A 22,590-nucleotide genomic window follows, 5' to 3' on the forward strand; every position below is an offset into this window, starting at 1 on the left:
TATCCGCTACTTACATTTATTTGTCTTGTCCGATATTTCATTCTTAAAAATATTTTTTTTCTCAATTTCTAAATAACTTTTAGTATATATATTTACAAGCTAAATGAATACAATAACATATAATTTTTTTACCACAAATTTACAAATAAAAAAAATTTAAAGCATTTTATTTAATATAATATTTAACAAAATTTAATTCAAAATTTTAATTATATATGTCAATTTTAAAATTTAAACCAAGTCATATTCAAATGTTACTTTTTAATATTAGTCATTCAGAAAAAGAGTAATAATAGACACTTTATTATTTTCATTTAAAAGAATAGCATAAAATAATATTATTCTTTTTAAAATATTTTGTTACCAAAAATACATATATATGATTAATTATTTAAATATTTTAATACTATTTATTATTATTTTGTACGAGATTCATAATGAACAATATATCTACATTTTATTTTAAAGTATATTTCATTTTAATATAATATAATTCTAAAGTTTAATTGTAAATTTTAAGCATATAACAATATTGTTTTAATATTGATATTATTAATATTAATAACAAAATTATTATTAGTATAATCTAATATTATTATCATTTTTAAATATTATATATATATATATATATATATAATTACATAATTATTACACGTAAATATAATTATATAAATAATTTATTTATTTAAAAATAATTATTATTATAATAATTTTATTAATCTTAATTTAAAAGAAAATAGAAAAAAATTGACCCGTGCAATACCTTAACAAACATTTTTTTTATTTAATATTGATTTACCAAACAATAAATGCAATAATACCTTAGGAAAAATATTTTTTATTTAATGTTGGTCTACTAAAAAATTATAACTAAAGAATAATAATCCAACTCTAACTACACAATAATAACTAATTAAAAGTATTCTAAGAAATCAAAATATCTTAATCGTTCAACTTCAACCTATTCATCAATTAATGCCCTTCTTTGTATCAATCACAAATAAATCAATAAAATACCATAAATAACTACTAAGATTAATACAATCTACTACTTTAATTTTAAGAAATCAATGTTAAAAAAATACTACTTATTTATACACAAAATTTAAAATTTAACCTTCTTATATTATATAATTCTAAAATTAAATATTATACTTATAATCAAATATAATTATCACTTAATATGATAATATAATTAAGCTTATATATAATCATATATACATGTTAAACTAATTTTTTTATAAATTATACATCAAATTACTTCACTTAAATACTAAAATTATATTATTCTTTACATTCTATCTAAATAATCCAATTTTTTACTCTTAAATGCAGTAATTTGATCTATAAATTTAAAAAATTAGTTTAACATGTATATATAAATTGTAATTAAACTTAATTAATAATTTGATATCAAATTCGAGAAGACAAAATTGGATCCTTTTAAAAAAAATGACTAAATTAAATAAAAAATAACAGGTGGATCAAATTACTTTCTTAAAAAAATAAAAAATTAAATTAAATCCTAAAATAATTAAGGGAGCAAAATAAACTAAAATTAAATACTTAAATCAATAATTAAACCTCTTTCGATTATAATAATTATTTATTATTTTTCTTAACATATAACTGTGGAAAAAGAAATAAAAGGAAAACTAAGGTTATAATAAACACAATATCACATTGGCAACCACATATAGACATGTTTTTATATTATATAAATATAATAAAAAAATTAGGATATAATTATTCGCAACGTACCCAGTTTCGTTCCAATGTGTTTAAATGGTACCCGCTTTTAACTTTGCATTTATTTAGTACCCAAATTAGTTAATTTGCATCAATTTGGTCCCTTTTAGTTGACTCCGTTAAATGACTTAACGTCTGACCATGTTGACTACTTAAGTGGGAAAAAAAATATTACGTGGCATTATCAGGTGTGTGATGTGGAACAGTGTTTTGAAAAATGAAATTGAAAATTAAAAGGGGACGCGATTTGGGAACGAATTAGAAGTTGGTGTTCGAGTGAGAGGCATTGTCGTGAAGTTAGGGTTCAAATCGAATTGGCAATTTCGAGCGTTGTGGAGGAAATTGAAGCTGTAATTGACATCAAAGTGGCAAGTATTTCGGATTCCAGGTGCGCGAATCATTTTAATTTGTCTTTCATTGAATTAATTGTTTTTGGAATGGTGGGGTTTAGGGTTTGATTAATTTAATTGTTTTATGCGGTGCTGTTTCAATTTTTTATGATTTGTTTGACGGTGGTTGTCCGTTTTTATGATTCCGTTGACGGTGGTGGTCTATGAAATGTGTTTGTGGGCACGAGCAGTGGTCCCCCATTATGCTTTTGTCTATTTTCATGCTTTTGTCGGTCTTATAGTGGTACGAAATTGTAATTTGTGTTGCTTTGTTTGGGTAAAATGGTATTTCGCAGGGTAGTATTTATATGTTATTGTTGGTATGGACGACCATTTCGAAGTTGTTTTTCATCATGGTAGGAGGTTTGAGAGCAATGGGTCACTGCAATATGTTGGACAATTAAGTACTTTGGCATGTGACCCAGATAGATGGAGCTATTTTGAGATTTTAGGTATTCTGAAGGAGATGGGTTATGCAAATGTGAAGGAGATGTGGTATGCAGTGGGTGGAGGATCTGTTTTGGAGGGTAGATTGGAGTTGTTGTCTGATGACCGAGGGGCATGTCATATGGTGAATATTGCCACTCTTAATGGTCAAGTACATATGTATGTGGTTCACAAAGTAGATGAAGCTGAGGTAGTGAATCTGTTACAATATCATCCTGTTGTGGAAGAGGGTGATGTGAGGGAGGGTGTCCAGGTTCAAAATGAGGATGATGGAGGAGAGGTTGATGTGGGTGTACAGGTTCAAAGTGAGGAGGATGAAGGTCAGGTTGATGTGCCTGTAGAAATTGTAATTGAGGAACATGGAGGTGAGGTTGATGTGCCTGTAGAAATTGTAATTGAGGAACATGGAGGTGAGGTTGATGTGCAGGTGGAAGTTGAAAATGATGGAGGTGTTCAGAATGAAGAAGACAAAGATGGAGGTGAGGTTGATGGGCAGGTGGAAGTTGAAAATGATAGAGGTGTTCAGAATGAAGTAGACAAAGATGGAGGTGAGGTTGATAGGCAGAATGAAGTAGAGAAGACAAAGTATTGGATGCCTTGGTTAGTTATGTTTCCATAAAATATGATGTTGTTTAATGTGTATATTTTAGATTTTAACTGTTATATTTTCTTTTGGTAGTTGGGCTGGAGAGAAATTGTTTGAGGTCAACCACGTGTCCATGATTGGTGACAAGTTCGTGGTGAACCTAGACAAATTGGAGTGTACATGTAGAAAATGGACAATCACAAGAATACCTTGCTGCCACTCACTCACTATTATGAGGTTCCTCGATATCAATATAGAACAACATATACCCCACTGGTTTTTGACATCAACATATAAGGAAACATATATTCCACTGATATATCCAGTCAATGGACCTAAGGTTTGGGAGATGAATTCAGATATTGATGTTCTGCCCCCACCAAAGAGGATATTGCCAGGGAGACCTAAAAAAAAGAGAAGACTTGAGAGTTGGGAGTTGCACAAGGATTCTACACAACTAAGACAGGGTGGGACTAGAAAAAGGTGTGGTCTAAAAATCATAGACCAAAACAACCAATTCAGGCACCAGCTCCACGTACAAATCAGAGACCAAAATTGGCTTTTAAAAGGGGCTCAGTATGGAAGCCATGATCCAGAAACTGAATGTTTTGTCTTGAAGAATTTGGAACTTCTTTTTGTTTTTTAAACTGTAATTTGTAATTGACTAGTTGGTTTATATTGGGGCTTATTTTGAAAGACAAATTATTTTGATATGCCCAGGTTATGTACTCAGCACATGATATTCGGTTCTAGTTTAATGAATGCATTTTCATCCATCTTTACTGTTATGGTTCAGCATGTATATTCATCCAATTATTTACAGCAGATTAACTTTAAAAAAGGTATGACCAAAATTTGAACACACTTTTCAACACCAACAATTTCACTTCCAATTCATTTAATAATCATTCATTACAACTTCATCGAACACAAAGTCATACCCAAATACAAACCATATTTAACCATTGAAATAGTTAAACCTTCACGGATTTAACAAAACAAGAACATCAAACCAAAAAGTTAAACCATCCTATTTTTTTAACAATACAAACAGAAGAAGGATCACAATTAAACCCAACAACCCTATTATCCTAAACAAGTACATCAGCCACTTCTCGGAATCAATCAAATCTTTCTCCAGTTGACGTATTCTTTGACTCTGTCTAGCAATGGTTGCATCTCTTTCATCCCCATTATCTTCCGTGCACCATTTGAAGTAGTTGCAGGCTTTAAAATCTTCACCAACACTCCGCTATTAACAAAAAACAAAGCAAACATGATTTTCCACAACAAAACTCAGCCCAAACGAAAATAAAAGTCACATATCAAACCTTGTAGTGAGGGCACCCCCAAAATTGTTTCCCACAATTCTTCGCTGTTCTTGCAACTCTTAACACTGCAATCTCCTCGCAATGGCAATGTGGTGTTCCACTCACTGACCCAGATACAGTACCAGGAGAAGAAACACTGTGATTATGTGACCCACACGAACAAGACGATAATGGATGACTAAAACCACGCGACATTTCCCTATTCGCCAGCGACTTCACCATTGCAGCAACTAAGCTTCACGGTCACTGCACCAATCGAACAACGAAGAAGAAGATGAACATGGGAATGGGAAATTAGGGTTTTTTCAGTGGGGAAAATCAATTGAAATAGGGCATGACACGTTACCCACCCATTGCCACTGTACAATTATTCTCATTGACACGTATCCGTTCTACAATGCCAGATCACAGTTCCGTTAACGGCGTTTCTGAAAATTTAACGGGATGGACCACATTGATGCAAATTAACTAATTTGGGTACTAAATAGATGCAAAGTTAAAAGCAGGTACCATTTAGACACATTGGAACGAAACTGGGTACGTTGCGAATAATTAAACAAAAACTAAAATAGCAACAGTGGGTTAAACAAACACCGCATTACGTATATTAAGCAAGACGATTAAAACTCCCGATGATATCCAATTCCATCATCCTTACATCTGCAAAACTAGTTTTAATAACCACACACAAATTTAGTTTAGTTTTTTTATATATAAATATACAAGTTTACTCTTTATCTAAACTTCACCTTCTTTTAACCCGACTATTCAATATTACACTGCCAAATATACCATTCAACCAAACTACAAAATACTTTAACTTTTATACATAGAATAAAATGATATTAATAAATGTTAGTTACCTCTTTAAATAATTTAAGGGAAAAAAAACAACTTTCTTCAAGAAGAACATAAATGTATACAAAATATATTTACAATAAAATCAAAACAACATCTATGTAACAAAATCAAACCTGCAAATGTCACGATTCATATACAATATTATTATATAATAATTATTCTTTATAAATTACTAAACATAGACAACAATTACTTTATATACTTTTATATATAATACAAAAATAATAATAACCCAATTGTAATTTTTTTTGAAATTATATATCACTACAAGAATAATTGATATTACTGACGGTCAAAAATTCGTCAGTAATGTCTAAAATTCATCAGTAAATCAAAATTATCGACAGATTACCCACAGTAAAAAATTTATCAGTAAATTTTACCGACAAAAACTTTTTTCGTTTGTAATTAATGATGAAAACATCTATCAACAAAATTCGTCGATAATTATTGATTGAAATATTTGTTGGTAGTTACCAATCGAAATATTCATCGGTAATTACCAAAAAGTTTGTTTGTAAATAGCACGCACTGATTCATCATCATCTTCTTCTTCTTCCTTCTTTCTTATTTTTTCCTTTTAGGGTTTATCTTCTATTTTTTTTCTTCCATAACCTCTTCCCCTTCATCTCGGTAAACTTACCACTACCACCACCATTGTCACCATCGTCGCTATAGTCCTCGGTTTCCCGCACTCTTCTTTCTTCCTTCTTTTCTCTTTCTCCTTAACCGCCCCCAATGTGCCACCATCGCATTTCTGCTGCACCATAATCGAATAACCATCGCTGTCACTATGCAACCACCTCGTTACCGTTGCACCTCCACGACATCTCCTCCTCGTCTTTATTGTTTTCCTCTTCCTCTTCCTTCCTCTTCTTCTTTTTTTTTTATTCTTATTTTCTTCTTCTTCTCTTCTTCTTTTTCTTGTCTTTTATTTTTGATGCAGCCTCTTAAGGTGAGCTTTGGGTAGGAAATTTCCCACTCCTTTTAAATTATTGACGGATATTACTAACGAATTTTACATTATATAAGTATCGACGGATTGTACTGATGGAAAAATTTGTCAGTAATACAAATTTGGGCAGGAAATTTACTACTCCTTTTAAATTAAAGACAGATTTTGCCGACAAATTTTAAGTTATGTAAGTAGTAACAAGTTTTACTGGCGAATTTTTTCATCCATAAATGAAATTTGTATTGTTGATGAATTTTTTCTGTCGATATTAAAATATCAAAATCTGTATGTAAAATCCATCTATAATTCAAATTATCTATGAAAATACATTTGTCGGTAATTACATTATTTTTTGTAGTGGATGTATATAATACTAAAAGCAATGGATAAACAAAAATTCGTTTATATATATATATATATATATATATATATATATATATATATATATATATATATATATTACAAGAATCCAGGCAAATAGAGTTGGCCAAAATCTGACACCAATAGTCCAAAGCCGACACAAATTTATATTTATTGTCGGTCTAGCGTCGGATTGCTTAACCACGAAAAAAATATGGAGACTAATTTAGATGTGTCGTCCAACGCACACAAATTGTTGTGTAATAACGTCGTCTTGGTGACACAAATAGTTATAGTTAAATGAATAAAATATGTAAAGTGTAAAGCTTTAGTGTTGCCTAGGGGACGCTGCCTACTAAAGTTAGCATGGGTCATACGATGATAATAGCAAATAATAATTTAAAATGGTCTTTTAGTGTGTGGGCTAGCCGATGCTTTATATTAAATTATGTATGTGTGGGTTAGTTGATGCTAATAGTAGATAATAATTAAAATGCTTATTAAATGTGTGAGCTAATGGATGCTTAAATGTGTGGTCGACGCAAATAACAAGGGCTAGACAACACTACTACAACGACCCATAACCCAAATTTTTCCTACAAGTATGATCACAATTGCATAATCAATATAATATCCATCCAGAAGTCATTCCAATTAGAATCAATAGTTAATTAAACTACATTCATCATTCATTGAGTCATAGATATCATATTACAATACACATAAGTTTATAAAACCTAAGTAAGTCGATAATGCACCAAAGTGTACAGAGTTCAAGTCATAATTTTTTTACAATGTTCACCATAAAAATAAGCCTACTAACTAAAACTAGAAAATGAAGTTGAGGAAGTTGAAGTCATGGTCACTCAACACTACAAAAAAGTTCGTTGAAATAGTACATGTGAAATGAAAAGCATATATCTAAGACATAAATATATAAAACATACAAACAATGTACACCCTATAGTTAAGCAACACAAGTTGTAGAAAAGGCTATAACAAAATTTAGCTTTAACAAAGTTGTAATATACATCAAATATTGAAATTTAACTAGGACAAAGTTATAATATGATTTACCTCATAAAGTTCATGTTCAAGGGATGGGTTGATCATTTTACCTCATGTTCAAGTTCATGTTCATAATGTGGATGCACGTGACTGGTACCCGTTGAAGTGTTTTCAGTTTGTCCTTACAACAAGTTAACCTAAGGTTAAAGTCAACAACTCAACTAAGAATAGTAAACCAAGGCAACTTGATGGAAAATAAAATAAAGCAATACTAAATAAATATTTTGTCATACTTCTTGTAACTCTCCTTGAAATGGCATCCATAGTACTAGGTGAGGTGACCAAATTAAACCAAATGTTTATTTTGATAACCACTTAAAGATATTTGTTTTAATAACCATTAAAAATAATTGAATTAATAAAATAAAGAATTTAATCTTTTGAAATATAACAAATATACAGTCGTCACTATATATTTCCGAAGGTTAGTGATGAGAATTGCACGTTGTGGCCGTGGAATCCTAGACTTGGATCCTTGTAACTTCAATTTCTTTGTTTTTTACATATTTCTCTTTATGGTTAATAAAGGGTGAATTTGGGATCCAAACTTTGTAATTAGAAGGTATGCATGTTGTGGTTGTAGTTTAGTGGTGAGAATTCTACGTTGTGGCCGTGGAGACCTGGGCTCGAATCCCAGCAACCACAATTTTGTTTTATAATCTGTTATATTAATTAAGTAATCACACACACATATCCCCGCGATATCTTCATTCCAGTTTAAATTATTATAATTAATTAAGTAACCACTCAATTAAAAAAAATTTATGTCTCACATTTAAATATTTCTATTATTTTTTAATATTTTTATTTATTGTATATTTTTCTTTCACATGAGAATGTTTAATACTCTCAATTTAAATGTTTAATAGCATAAACCTTTCACTTACTAGGTAATATAAAAAAAATTTACTTATTATTATTATTAATTTTTGTTTCATTTCAAGAACTTTTTTGTTTCGTTAAAACAATTTTTTATTTCTCAACTATTGAGTATATATGTTGATGTTTCGGTTTTGAATTCTAAAAATTGTAGTCCACCGGAAACACTCTTTTTTTTTCCTCTTCGTGTCTTTCGATCCCTTTATCATTCACCCTTGGTTTGTTTTTATAGTTCATCCCTCTGATAACTGCAAGTCCGATTAATAAGTCAGTGTAGCCTATCTTTCTGTGCTGAGTTGCATAATCATCCCGCATATCTCGCCAAGTTTCTAGATTCATGCCTAGGTCCATGCCTAGATTCGTGGACCAGTTCTTGATATCTAGGCATGTTTCCCTCCTATTTATGTGTGCCCTCTTTCGTGAAAGAACCTAATATCCAGACATTTAAACAATGGGCCTAATGGGCTAAACTGGGCCAAACTGAGAGTGTCCATATAGAACCGTTTGGGCCTTAAAATGCACAAGTCAGATCCCGAGCTCGGTCCCTTAACCTCCTCCTTATCAGGTTGCATTCCGAGCTTGGACTTATACCAATACAGTTGATATTCGAAAAGTTTTATTAGATCTCTAAGGTATTTTTTATCTTATCATATCCTTAATTATACATTTGTTTTTCTTTGTGCGATTTCTTTCAATAATTTCTCAAATTGTTTCAAAGACACACATTTGTTAATTTTTTAATATTTTTATTTGTTGTTTATTTTCATCCTATAAAATACTATTTCGATATATTTTAATTTTATTATTATGTTTATTATTTGTTCTTTGCGTCATTTTGATCAAGCGATGTATTAACACTTTAATTAGTGTATAAAAAAGATATTCATTAGAATTTAAAAAATTGAAGTAAACAAACATTTAAAATATATTTTAATTTGAATATTTATTTTACTTTTATATATTTTTAAAATATTTTTAAATTTTATCAACTAGGTTTCATTAATGTTTGCAAATTGGTATTCTAATCTAAAATGTAAATAATTATAATTTATTTCAAAGTATTTGATATCGAAATTGAATATTTGATAATATTATGTTTCCTTTACTGTAATTTTTTATTATTTTATAAAAATTAATTAAAATTAATATTGAAGTAGTAAGAAAACGGGTACGGGTATGGGTACGAGATTATACCCGTTACCCGGTGGGATGAGGATGGGATAAAAGTTTGATACCTGTTGGATTTGGGTATGGGGATGGGGATGAATTTTTTCTAGGGGGATGGGTATGGGATAGTGAACCTCGTCCCCGCCCTGCCCCGTTGTCATCCCTAGTCCTATTGTAATTAAATATTTCATATATCAGTAAAAATTTAATTAAATTATTATTAGTAGGTTAATTTTTATTATTATTACTATTAATTTTTATTGGTATTAAAATTTATATTTAATGAGTTAAAATTTATAAATTATAATTCTATTTTAAAAAAAATGATTAGTTATTTTTATCTACTTATAATCAATTTTATTTTTATTTTTTTCTTATTTCTTTTCGTTATTTCAATTTTGATCTATTTTATTCTTTTGTCTCGGTGACTTTAATTTTAATTTAATTTTCTTTTTTTATATCTAAGTGACTTCAGTTTTGTTACTATTTTTCATTTTTGGTTTAATTAGTTTGATGATATCTACTTTCGTTCATGGGTCAGTTTGGTACCGACTTTTAAAAAGTGTGAATCCCAACTTATAAAAAAGTGTCTAAAGTAGGTTTCCTTCAGAAAAAAATTATTAATGCGGTTAACTTTATTCATGACTTTTACCACTAAATTTTAATATAAAGATTAATACTTAATTTTATAAGTCATTTTAAATATCAATATCATTAACGACGTTAATAATTTTTGTTCGAGAGGGACTTAATTGAGGCATCTTTTCAAAAATTGGGACTTAATTGATACCTTCTTAAAAGCGAGTACCAAAATAACATATCCGAACAAAATTGGGAACTATATGACTAATTAAACCATCATTTTTTTTATCTCTATGTGATTTCATTTTTTTATTTTATTTTCTGTTTTTTTATCTCTTTGTGACTTCAATTATGATTTTATTTTATTCTTTTATGTTTATGTGACTTCTCATCTATTGATTATCATTGTCTCTCCTTTATTTCTTTTATTCTATAGTTTTTCTTTTGAGGGTTTTGGCAGATTCCCTAAATCTCATACTGTCTGTGTATACCAATCTTTTTATTCTCATTTCTCATGAGTATAGTTTTTCTTTCTATTTGTGTTGATGTTATTTTTATTTTATTTATTGAATTTCTATTACGATTAGAAATGTGTTTCTTTTGCATAGTTTTGTTTAGGGTTTAGGGTTCTAACTAAGAAGAACAATAATTATTTTAATTGTTTTCATTAATGATTAATCTCAAAATAAACTTTACAAGTCTATGAAAAAGTTCAGACTTGAGAAAGATACTTGAGACTTCAAGATACCACAAGCCTACGATGAAATTTACTTTCTTAACAACTAGCACCAGATTTTATTGTTTTAACTCATTCCTTTTATATACTTATTTTTAGTAGAGTTTTATATATTATAATTTTTTATTTAATATATAAATATATACATATGTCAACTAGAAAATTTGAATCAGACTATTAAAAAGTCCACATGAAGAGAAAAATTGAGGCTTTAATTGCATCACAGAGAGGTGCAAAGAATAAATTTATAAAAGTAGATAAGAAAAATAAATGAGAAAATACAAGTTGGTGCTCTTTGAATGAACAAGATAATTAGGGATGTCAAAAAAATTCGTACCCGCGGGTATCCGCAGATAAAACCCGCAACGGGTAGGAAATGGATATTAAAAATAGATACCCACTACCCGCGGGTATGGATATTTTTGATACCCGCATGTTAACGGGGCGGGTACGGGTATCATAGTATCTGTACCCGTGGATACCCGTACCCGCTAAACTTTACCTTATATATATATATATATATATATATATATATATATATATATATATATATATATATATATATATATATATATATATTAGTAAACAACATTATGAGTCTTCATCCAATAATGGTGGTCAGATTCTTACCCCACAAATGAGTAAATTACTTCCATATACTGTGGAGGTATTGATGTGTCTCTAAGACTGGTTATGGACCAACATGGAAGGTAATGAAATTAACACTTTTACTTAGATATTTTAATTAAGTGATTGTTAGAAATTTTTACTGAACTTCTTATGTTTTAAGGTTCTTCTAAATTAAAATTGGACAACATGAAACTTTATACAATTTTGCAAATATATTGTGAATGCAGAAGCATGATTTAAGCTCGTATGAATGAGTGAATTGACATGAATAATGTGATGGTTTGTTGGTCTGCATGTGTTTAATAGGTTGGAAGGATATGGGTTTGAATCTTGGCTAAAGAATGTAGACCCTTTATATTTTTATATTTTTGTTAAGTGATGGAAAAATCTAAAAACTGTAGAAATCCCCTAAGAAACCAGAGGTGTCAGTTTTGGTGCAGTAATCAAAAGTAATGACCATTAAACTCTAAATTTAAGTTAATTTCATTTTTATTATTTGTATTATTTATTTTCGGCTGAATTTGTGGGAGAGAGAAGAGGGGTGAGGAAACAAAGAGTCATAGAGTGTGGTAGTTGAGTGCTGAGAATTGATATCCAGAGAGGGAATTGGAGTAGAGGCAAGGAAGAATCCATTGGAAATTGGTTGAAGTTAGGAAACCAGGTAAGGGAGGCTAAACATTCTTCTTGTTATTGCTTGATTATGTTCAAATCAAGATTTCAAAGTGATTTATGGGATGGTGAAATTGTGAAATTTACTTTTGGATTAAATTATTTATGTAGGGGAAGCTTTTTCTTGTTTTATTGTTTCTTGAGGAATGAAGCTGAATCTTGATTGTTTTTTTTTTTTTATGTTGAATTATGTATGAAATTTTGAGGTTGGGCATCGGTTCATGATACACTTTCGCGTGTGGTTATGTTGAGTGTCATTCTGTAATTTGTGAACCAATCGATGGACGTTGATTACCATCACTGTTATTCGTGTTCAAAATCTTATACTGTAGTTTTGGTTTTCATTATGCTATACCATTTATTTTGAATTTTGTGTGGTGTAGTGCCTGTTTTATTAGTATATTATTTTATATATCTGTGATGATGTTTGGGCAAGGAACCCACGGTCGATCGGTGTGTTGTTTTTTTCTTCCATTGGAAATTTTATACCTTGTTAAGGTGCAAATCTAGGGTACTCTTTAGTGGTTTCTTTTATTGTATTTAAAACAACATTTGTCTCTTGTTGGGACAACCACGCATGTACTCATTCCTGCAGTTTTTAACATGGCATTTACGAAAAGTTCATATGCTTGGCTTCTTTTAGTTCGTTGGTGGTGTAGTGGAGGTTCACGGTATTCCCCAATCAAATATAGTACATGTAAAAAGTTTATGGTTAGACATCTAATATGTATCACAAATAGGTGGTTTTGATGGGACATGACTATGCATGGCTACATGACTTAATGCTTTTCTATTTTGAATAGGTGGGGACCGCATTCATATAAATTACTATCACATGTATTTTGCTTCCATTCTTTAAAACGTTTGGTGCAGATTCAAGTTCGTGGTGCATGCATAGGTGTATTCTTTTATTCATGTTTTTGGTGCATGCATAGGTTGTATTCTTTTGTTCATGATTTTGGTGCAGCAGGTGATTTTATTTCATTGGTCACATATCACTTTATTTTCTTCCCCTTTATTTGTTGGGTTTCTTTATTTTATTATTTTATTAGATTGAATACGTGAGACCACATTCTTATAAGATTCTTTTTTTTCTTCTTTTGTTTAAACTACTAAAAGGGTTATAAAATCATATTGGTTTTGGAAATATGGTTGAAAGGTGTATGCATGGACCCGCGGCTTCTTATAAAAATCCTTTGTATGAAATTGAATTACGGAGCCTATTTAGAACTCATTAGTGAGAATATTCATATGCATATATAAATTAAATTTGTGGTGGTATTGTGTACACATTGGAAGAGGTGTTTATTATGGAACTTCATTTTTTTTTATGCTATAAGTTGTTACTATTAAAATTATTATTGATTAATCACGTAGGCATTATTGGAGTGCGACGAAGGTGATTTAGGTATTGTGGGCTAGGCGGTCTGTAGCCCAATTTTACCTGGTGACGCTTAGGCAATGCTAGACGATAATGTCAGGGCGGGGGTCCGTATTTGCATGGATGGGCTTAATGGCTTGGTCAGGGATATGCTGAATTAGTTACGAGCGGGGAGGTTCGTAACGGAGATTTGAGATGCGTGATTGATGCGGGCGGGGAGGTCCGTATTTGTTGTACTCTTGTGTGGGGATACGAGCGGGGTGGTTCGTATGTTCCATGCTCACACTTGAGGCTGCTATGAGCGGGGAAGTTCATAGTAGGTGTTCACGCATGTTGGACTATGAGCGGGCAGGTTCGTAGAGTTGGACTACGGGCGGGGAGGTCCGCAGAGCTGGACCACGAGCGGGTAGGTTTGTGGAAGCATGATAATCCCAAAGGATCAAGGTTGTGAATGGATCTTTCTCATATAGGTTATGAGATTGGGGTGTAATGTTATAACGAAGTCAATAAACTAAAATTGGCCAAGATAGATTGGGTGAGGGTCAATTCTTATTATTTTATTGATTGTATTATTTTTCTTTCTCAGCTCACCCTTTCTATTTATGTTTGGCGATGATCGCGTGACTTGTCACGTGGGACCAGATGTGAATCCAGGTGAGAACGCTGATGCATAGTGACAGAGTGGGGCAGACGATGGGGGATTTTTCTCTATGTTTTATTTTCATGCATTTTGTAATAAATTTTATGATGCTTTTTCTCTATTATGAACATGTAATAAAGGTGAAGTGGTGTGATTGAACTATCGCGAGATAAGTTTTAAATTTTCCCGCGCTTGGGGAACTTTATATAATGTTTTAATTCCAAAAGAAATTTTATGATATATGCTTTATCTAGTAATATCCATCTAGGGTGTTACAATGCCTTACCTCAATCCTAGGCCTCTCGAACTGGCTCCTTCTCGTCATGTACGTGTCGTCTCTTAATGTAGGCAGTTTGGACCCTTGAGGGGTTACCTGCAGAAAAGGCTCCGACGATCAAGTCAGCAAAAGGCTCTCAAAAGTTAAATCTCATATTAGGGAATTAATGAAAGCGTACCTTTAATTGTTGGGGTCCACATGTATTTATAGAGTCATTAATGGTGTCTGCCCCTTTTCGTGGGTTGGGCCCTCCTTTTAGCCACTTTTGGGCCAATACTTAGATCCTTTATGGGCTTGGGCTGAGCCCAAGTTCTGAGCATCTATGAGGGGCCTAAGTTTGGAATTAACAGTTCTTTATTTCACTGCATGGTTCATAGTAGTCGGTTGGGGCCGCTATGTATGTAATCTTATTTATCCGTCTACTTGTTTCTTATCATAGGACTATATGTAGGCGGTATAAGCTGAATAGTTATTGAGGTTTGCCTAGATATAGTACACCAGTCCTCCAGCCTTTGGTTAAATATGTATCGTGTTGAAGGTTTTGATTTCATGTGATTGAAGTAGGGAGTGGGTTGCATCAGTGCTAGCGATATGTGTTTACTATACCTATCTTTCGATTTTTGGTGGTGAGTTATATAGCAATATGCGTGTTTGTTTTAAAGTTTCCGATTTTCGGCAAGAAAAACTTATATCTTGGTATGCCATGATATACCAGTCCCCCAGTCTTGAGATGTGAAGAACATGGATAAGACTATGTTAGATGTGATGGAGGTAGGTGAATGGGTGTCAGGTGTCAGGGGTCCTATCAGGAGGATTTGCGCAACCATTTTTAACTTGAGACGCTTCGAATTCGTCATGATGTTTCATCTTCCAAGTGTTTTAGGCAAGAAAACTTTTTGGTTGTTCAAAAGTTGCTTATAAATAGAGGTGGGTGGAAGCATTTGGTCATCTTGTTTCATTTGCTAGAGTTTGAGAAGAGTGATCTGTGTGCCTGTTAAACTATCTGATACATCCATTGTTTATGCCGTCATCTTAAATTAAAAAAGGTATGTACTACTTATCTATAACAACTTCAGTATTGTTAAGAAAGTAGCCAAAAAATTAGTATGGGTAAAGTTAACCCTAAGTCGTCTCCCAATGAACACGGAATTGATTTTTAACAAATTAGTTCTTATAAAATCTATATAAAAGATAATATAAATATAGGAGGATTAAGATAAACAAGAAAGAAATAGAAAAGATAAAAAGAGATAAAAACAATAGTAAAGAAAATAGATTGATTCCATTGCTTTTTCAAAATAGATTCATCATCGATTATCTAAAGATTATTTCTCAATTAATCATTGTTGTAGATTTACAAATTAATCAATGTAAAGTCTCAATTAATTTGTTGGCGTTCTCACTTTTAACCAAAGTACAGTCTCAATTAAAAGTGAGAACTTTTAGATTATCCACAGTAAATTCAACCAAAGTACAATCTTAATCAAATTTTACTATGCCTAATCATGTTTATTCTTTTATCTTCTCACCAAATAAAAAGCTTAATTAATCAAAGTAAAGTCTCAATTAATTTTCGTTAGAGTAAATACCTTTAATCAAAGTAAAGTCTCAATTATTGGTAAAAACTCAGTTAATCACATGAAAGTTTCTAAATAAAATCAAAGTAAAGTCTCAATTAGATTTAAAAACCCTTGGACTCATATGATCAACATGCATATAAATTTAAAATCATTACTTTTTACGTGATTCAAAGATAAAAGACATAGATGAATTAAAACCTCAACAATAATAAAAAAAACAAAGAAATTATTTCATTCTAACCTCAGAATTCATTATGAAATTACAATGGAATCAACCCAATAAGTTTAGCACTCCATGAAACACAAAATAAAATAAAGATAGAAGCAGAAAGGAGAGAGAAAGAAATTAGGCCCCTCTAAGGGTTCCAAAACTCCGAAGTGTCGAGCTTGTCTTTTCTGCTTCCCCCTTGGTCTCTTTGTATAGGACTTGGACTGGGCTTTTCTATTGTTAAAATCTCTCAAATATCTTTTAAAATAAAGATAAAGATAAATATTTAAAAATATTTGGAGCGATATAGACTATTTGACAAATATAGTTGGTTGATAATATCAATATCTAATATAATTAAATTAATTAATTAATGAAAGATATATGATAAATTATCACCAATTAGTATTAATTTTCCAAATCAACCCTTAGCAATCTCCTCAAATTATATTCTAAATAATCCAATATCTTCAAGATATATTTGTTCGTTGTGGATCTAAAAAGATTCAAGAAGATCTTGCCATATTTAAAAAGATTTGGTAGTTATTATCTTTTAATATTTTATGATATAATTAAATAATATAATTATTTAAAAATATCAAATAAAATATCCAAAGATATATTTTCCCAAATTATCTTCTATCATAAAGATAAAGAAAACCGCAAGGTCCAATTTTTTTGTTGCTCTCTTCTTAGTTTAGCCAAACTTCTTCACTTTTTCAACCTTTTCTTGCCATCTTCATGCAATGCTTGGCTTGGATTTTTTTGATTTTGATAATTTCTTATTCTTGGATTTATCTTTAAGGTGTCATGAAGCTTTAAGCAATTTATTTCCACACCTCTATGAGCTCAACTTAGCTGCAACTACACTAACACACCTCAAAATATCCAAAGAACATTTATGCAACTAAAGTTATTTTTAACATGTTTTTGTATCTCATGCTCAACAAACCCATTTATAGGAAATTCCAATTAAATCAATCTTTAAGCACACAAATTCAATTAAATACCCATAATTAAACATTAAATGAGGGCAAAAATATGCACTCATCAGTATGTCAAGTGATAATGATAGTGTGTCAACATCTAGTACGGGTAGTGGGAGTGGACAGTCAAGGGGAGAGGGTAGTGGCCAGCTAGGCGGCGAGGGGAGAATTCTGAAGGAGGTAACTGTTGAAACTAGGGAGGATCCGTTAGAGGAGTTGGCGGAGAACAGTTGGCCAGCAAACACTACACCATTTTTCACTTTAAGCAATTGGTAAAAAGTGTTGGCTAAAGTTAAAAAAGTGTGGCCTAAACTTTAGGCAACACTTAGGCAACAACTTTGTAGGTGTGGAGGATATGGCTGTGGGCTTAGGTTATAGGCAACAATTTTTGTACTAAAGGCCACACAATTTACAAAATTGTTGCCTTATAGTGTTAGAATAGGCCACACATTTTAAATGTTGCCTATTCTTTTTAGACAACACATTTTGAATGTTGTTTGTTGTTTATAGGCAACACATTTTAAATGTTGCTTATTGTTTTTAGACAACACATTTAAAATGTTGCTTCATGTTTAGACAACATGTTTTTAAATGTTGTCATATGTAAATGTCATACCTCTTATCTATCCTTTAGAGAACACTTTTCTAATGTGGCTTGTTGTGTATAGACAATACATTTTAAATGTTGCTTATTATTTTTAGACAACAAACTGAAGTTATAATTATTCATCAATTCTTATATTATTTTGTGTTAATGATTTATGTAACATAATAATAATTTTACAAAACATGTAATATACGTAATAACGGATAAGAGTTCATAAGCATTAAAACTAAGAGTTAAAAGTAACATATGTGTAGTCCAATGTATGCTAAAACTAAAAGTGTTGTAAGTATTAAAACTAAAAGAGTTAAAAGACAACAAAAGAATTATAACATTTGCTATGCAAAATCTAGAGGTTCTTCAATCAATCATTCTTCCATTTGCTCTACGGTATTTTCTTGAGGTTCTTGATCAACCTAAAACAAATAAACAAAAGTTGATCAAGCTTTTTAAAATATGATCTAATATGTAAATGAAATAAGATAAACACAAAGTACTCAAATTATAACATTGAATGCAAATTGTTAGCATACTGTTATACCTGGTCAAAACAAGGAACATGAGTGGAAGCAGATGAACGTGGAGCAATGGCACTATTTTCTTTCCCAAAAGCTAATGACATCATATGTTCTATATCATCCTCATTCAAATCAGGGTTTTGTTGCTTAAGTATGAGTGTCATCATTGTTTCCAAACCTTCAATCCTTTTTGCCATCCCATCTATTTTCATATCATATCCTTTTTTAATTGCAGCAATTTCTTGATTTCTTTTAAATAATGATGGGGTCACAGTCCTTCCATAACAACGAACCCGACCAGGCTTTTCTTTTCCAAACATTGATTCAAAAGTTTTTTCCACATTTTCAGTTGATGAGTTTTGCATAGATCCTTCAAGCTTAGACTGAAACATATGTATATGTATATACATCAAAGTTCATGATTAAAAAAATGAACTACTCAAACATATATCATAAATTAAAATAAACTTACAATAGTATCCAATGTTTCTTTGTCCACTGCTTTTCCTTTCCTACAAGAACGACCTTGGCGAGTTTTTATAAACATTTCAACTCTACTGACTTTTTCTCCATCCTTTTTCCCAGCACTCTATATGAATTAAAAATTAAGCCTTCAACTAATGAGAATCTCATTGTAACAAGTAATATAACAAAATTCTCAAAGTCTCATTATAAATGACAATGCATGCTTTCTCATACTTAATATAACAAATTAAGTGGTAACAGAGTTTTTTGGTTTCAATCATTGGAGTTGACATAGGATTTTATGTGCTTTACCTCACTTTTATAATACTTCTCTTGGATTATCCTTTACCGACCCAGTTACCTAACACATAATTTCTGTTAACATTTAAGAACAATCACGTGTGCTTGCAACAAACTAAATTTCACGTAAAGACTTCTATCATTTTTCCCATTGGGGATTCCAAAACCATTTTTCCTATTCAAGTATAAAACTATAATCATGGTTTGTGTTGTTGTGTTGTAATTAATAAATCATCCTAAGATCAAATAGAAGAGGAGGACTGTGTTAGTCAATTGAGATGATGACAATTGATGACCTTATTTTTGAAGATTTGGAATTTGCCAAAGTTGAATGACATGGTGTGATTCATAAAATGCACTGTGCATTGGAGTATCTCTCGCCAATTGTTGAAGCCCTTAATAGAATAAAACTTTAGATATTTATGATCAAGAATATTAACATTGGTCTGTACATGAATGTATTGTAGGATTCAAACATTGTTAAATTGGATCATGGATTGGATTTGCAAAGCAACAATGATGAAACCAGTGATACTCAATTGGAAACTAATATCTAGTGATTGGTCCATGAATTGAGAAAATCAAGCTATGAGGCAGCGAAGTATTGATTGAAGAAATAGTGAACTAGTATATATGACCTCTTATCACCTTACAATCCTATCATCCTATATTGACATGTAATGTAAGTGAGCCATAATCTTGTGTATAGTGCTATCAGTTGCATAGAGAAATGATCAATGACTAATTTTGGTCAAGAAAGGATGGTGATCAGTAATATTTCATGATGGATCATATGTATAATGTGATGCTTATAAGAAATAAGAAATATTATACCAATTCAGCTCGAACTCTTGCAAAGTTTATTGGTCCCATTCGGTGCATGTACTTTTGCTTTCTCCTACTGATTGTATTTTTTTCACTAATGCTCTGTATTTTGATATCAAAATCAGTGGTAGATATAGTGACATCAATATATTAAAATCAGTGGCAACAATATACTAAAATCATTAATACTATGCTTACAAAAGTGGCTTCCACATTACAACCAAATCAGTCAATAGTTTTATACCTAGATCGTAGTATTTTTCCAATAAACAATCAATTGCTTAAAATGGTCTTCAGGAATGTGCACTGGATGATTCTTTAGCCGCTCTTTCATAGTGGAATATCTTACAAAATGATGTCTCTTGATATAACATTTGTACCGCCTCCAAGCATCATTTATGCGACCAAATATTGCTTTCTCTCCATAGTGAGAAATATTGAATTTTTCCTGAGGCATTATTAGACAAAAGAAAAACATGAAGGGATTAGTATGTCATATGTATTAAATCATTAGACAAGAGTTTATTTAAATACCATGACATATTTCCAAATGCGATCTTTGTGATCTTTGACCAAGGCTTTTAAGTTTGTATAAATCAATGGACAAAAGTTTGAATTCCTAGCTATGGTCCCAAGAAAATAGCTCAAGTTAGACACAACTTTGTCATTAGGACCAATAGGCTCTCCATCTTCATCCAAGATAACTTCAGGCCGGTCTTCAATCCTTCTCGCATGTATTTTTAAGCATTGTGTTGGTCCCCGAGTTCTTTTCTTGCTTGTGGCTATTTTAACAATAAAATTCTCTAAGTATATGTATAGTGATTAAATACATAAATAAATAATAAGTAATAAAATTTGCAAGAATGCAATATTACCTTCATCCGTGGTTAATTCATTGTCTTCTCTTTCATTCAAACTTTCTTCTTCATTAATTATCTCATTCTCTTCTCTTTCATTGAAACTTTCTTCTTCATGTCCTTCATCTTCTGTTTCATTTTGAAATTCATCATCTTGGTGGTCATTTTCTTCTTCAACCACTTGTTCAACTTTTTCTCCTTTTTGATAAAGAAATTCACCAATCATCATTGATCCACATAATCTGGTTGGTTGTTTCTTAACATCAAATTCATTCCCAACAATGGATTGATAACCTTCTGTTAATGGCCTTTTCTTTTTCTCATTTCCCTTTGATGTATCACGTTCCACTTCTACCCTCTTAACAGATTTTTGATTTTCTTTAGTTTTGTCAACTATATTCACCCCTTCGTGAACGACATTTTGAATCCTCTTAGAAGTCACATCTCCTGATATTCCCAAGTTAGGTGGCTGTTTATTTGAATTGCCAACTTCACGTAAGCTAGCTTCAAGTAATTGTAGCCTTGATTTACTTTTTTCTCCTTGTGTTATTACCTTTTTTGCATTCTTCTGATGAAACATGTCAATTGTACTCATCCATTCCCCCACGAAATTTTGAGTCCTCTTAGAACTCACATCTCCTGATTTTTCCTTTTTAGGGGGCTGCTGTTTAGCATTTGAATTCCCAACTTCTTGTAAGCTAGCTTTAATCAATTCAGGATTTGACTTACTTTTTTCACCTAGTGTGTTTACCTTGTTTTTTGCATTCTTCTTAGCTTGAACTGCAATCAAAGATCTTGAAATGGCCCTTATCTTTGCTCTTGACTCATTAATGGTTTGTACTGTTTCCTTATTGCTCAAAAATGGTCCTTTCCTTTTACCGTTCATAACTTCCACTGTCACCATATTTTGACTAGGTTTTATAGGTGGTTCCACACTAGAACTAAGAGTGTTCTTATTCTGGCTTCTAACTTCAAAATTGGACAAATTAAATTGTCCATTAGGGACAATCAAAGGTGCCTTAGTTGCCACAACAATGCTTCCTTTTTCACGTTTGACTTGGAGCCTCCTAAGCAATTCTTTGCTTGATTTAACTTTAGGTATATCCAAATGATGATCATTCCCTTCATCCTTTGCAGCCAATTTCATTTTATTTTTGGAGGTTACTTCCTTTCCCATTATCTGAACAAACAAACCAAAACTTTGATTAAATTTTGATTCCATAAAACATGGTCATATATGTAAAATAATAAAGAAAAAACAATAAAGAAATTCCTAACTCTTGCTTACCTCCTTGAGGAATCTGTTCAAATGTATTTTCTGCATCATAATCCATGTCTAATAATAAAGAAATTAATCGAGTATATAGGTAAAAACATAAGTGAAAAAACAATAGCCACTTGCATATTAATTGACTGTGATAAAAACAACAGAGTTAGAGTGAAATCATAGGTAAAAATAAGTCTACCACTTGCAACTCATAAGTGATACAGTAGCCATGATTCAATATCCAGTTTCTGAAAGCAATGGGAAATTGAAAAA

At 31.2% G+C, this 22,590-nt stretch overlaps 1 non-coding gene and 1 pseudogene across 2 annotated transcripts; one reads left to right on the forward strand and one right to left on the reverse strand.

Annotated features, from left to right (window-relative positions):
• The first annotated feature begins 8,319 nt into the window (after positions 1-8,319).
• On the forward strand, positions 8,320-8,391 carry TRNAH-GUG (transfer RNA histidin (anticodon GUG)). The gene has a single exon. It is a non-coding gene; the product is annotated as a tRNA-His (tRNA).
• Positions 8,392-18,352: 9,961 nt separating this feature from the next.
• LOC114172217 (uncharacterized) lies at positions 18,353-22,389 on the reverse strand (annotated as a pseudogene). The gene is made up of 8 exons (XR_014983880.1): positions 22,339-22,389; positions 21,069-22,230; positions 20,728-20,975; positions 20,438-20,641; positions 20,203-20,295; positions 19,076-19,192; positions 18,627-18,986; positions 18,353-18,501 (listed from the first exon to the last, which is right to left on the reverse strand). The product of XR_014983880.1 is annotated as an uncharacterized LOC114172217 (transcript).
• Positions 22,390-22,590: the final 201 nt, after the last annotated feature.

Source organism: Vigna unguiculata, chromosome 1 (assembly GCF_037176805.1).
Source record: "Vigna unguiculata cultivar grain cowpea cultivar isolate G323 ecotype 2 chromosome 1, ASM3717680v1, whole genome shotgun sequence".
In the NCBI taxonomy this organism is placed as follows: domain Eukaryota; kingdom Viridiplantae; phylum Streptophyta; class Magnoliopsida; order Fabales; family Fabaceae; genus Vigna; species Vigna unguiculata.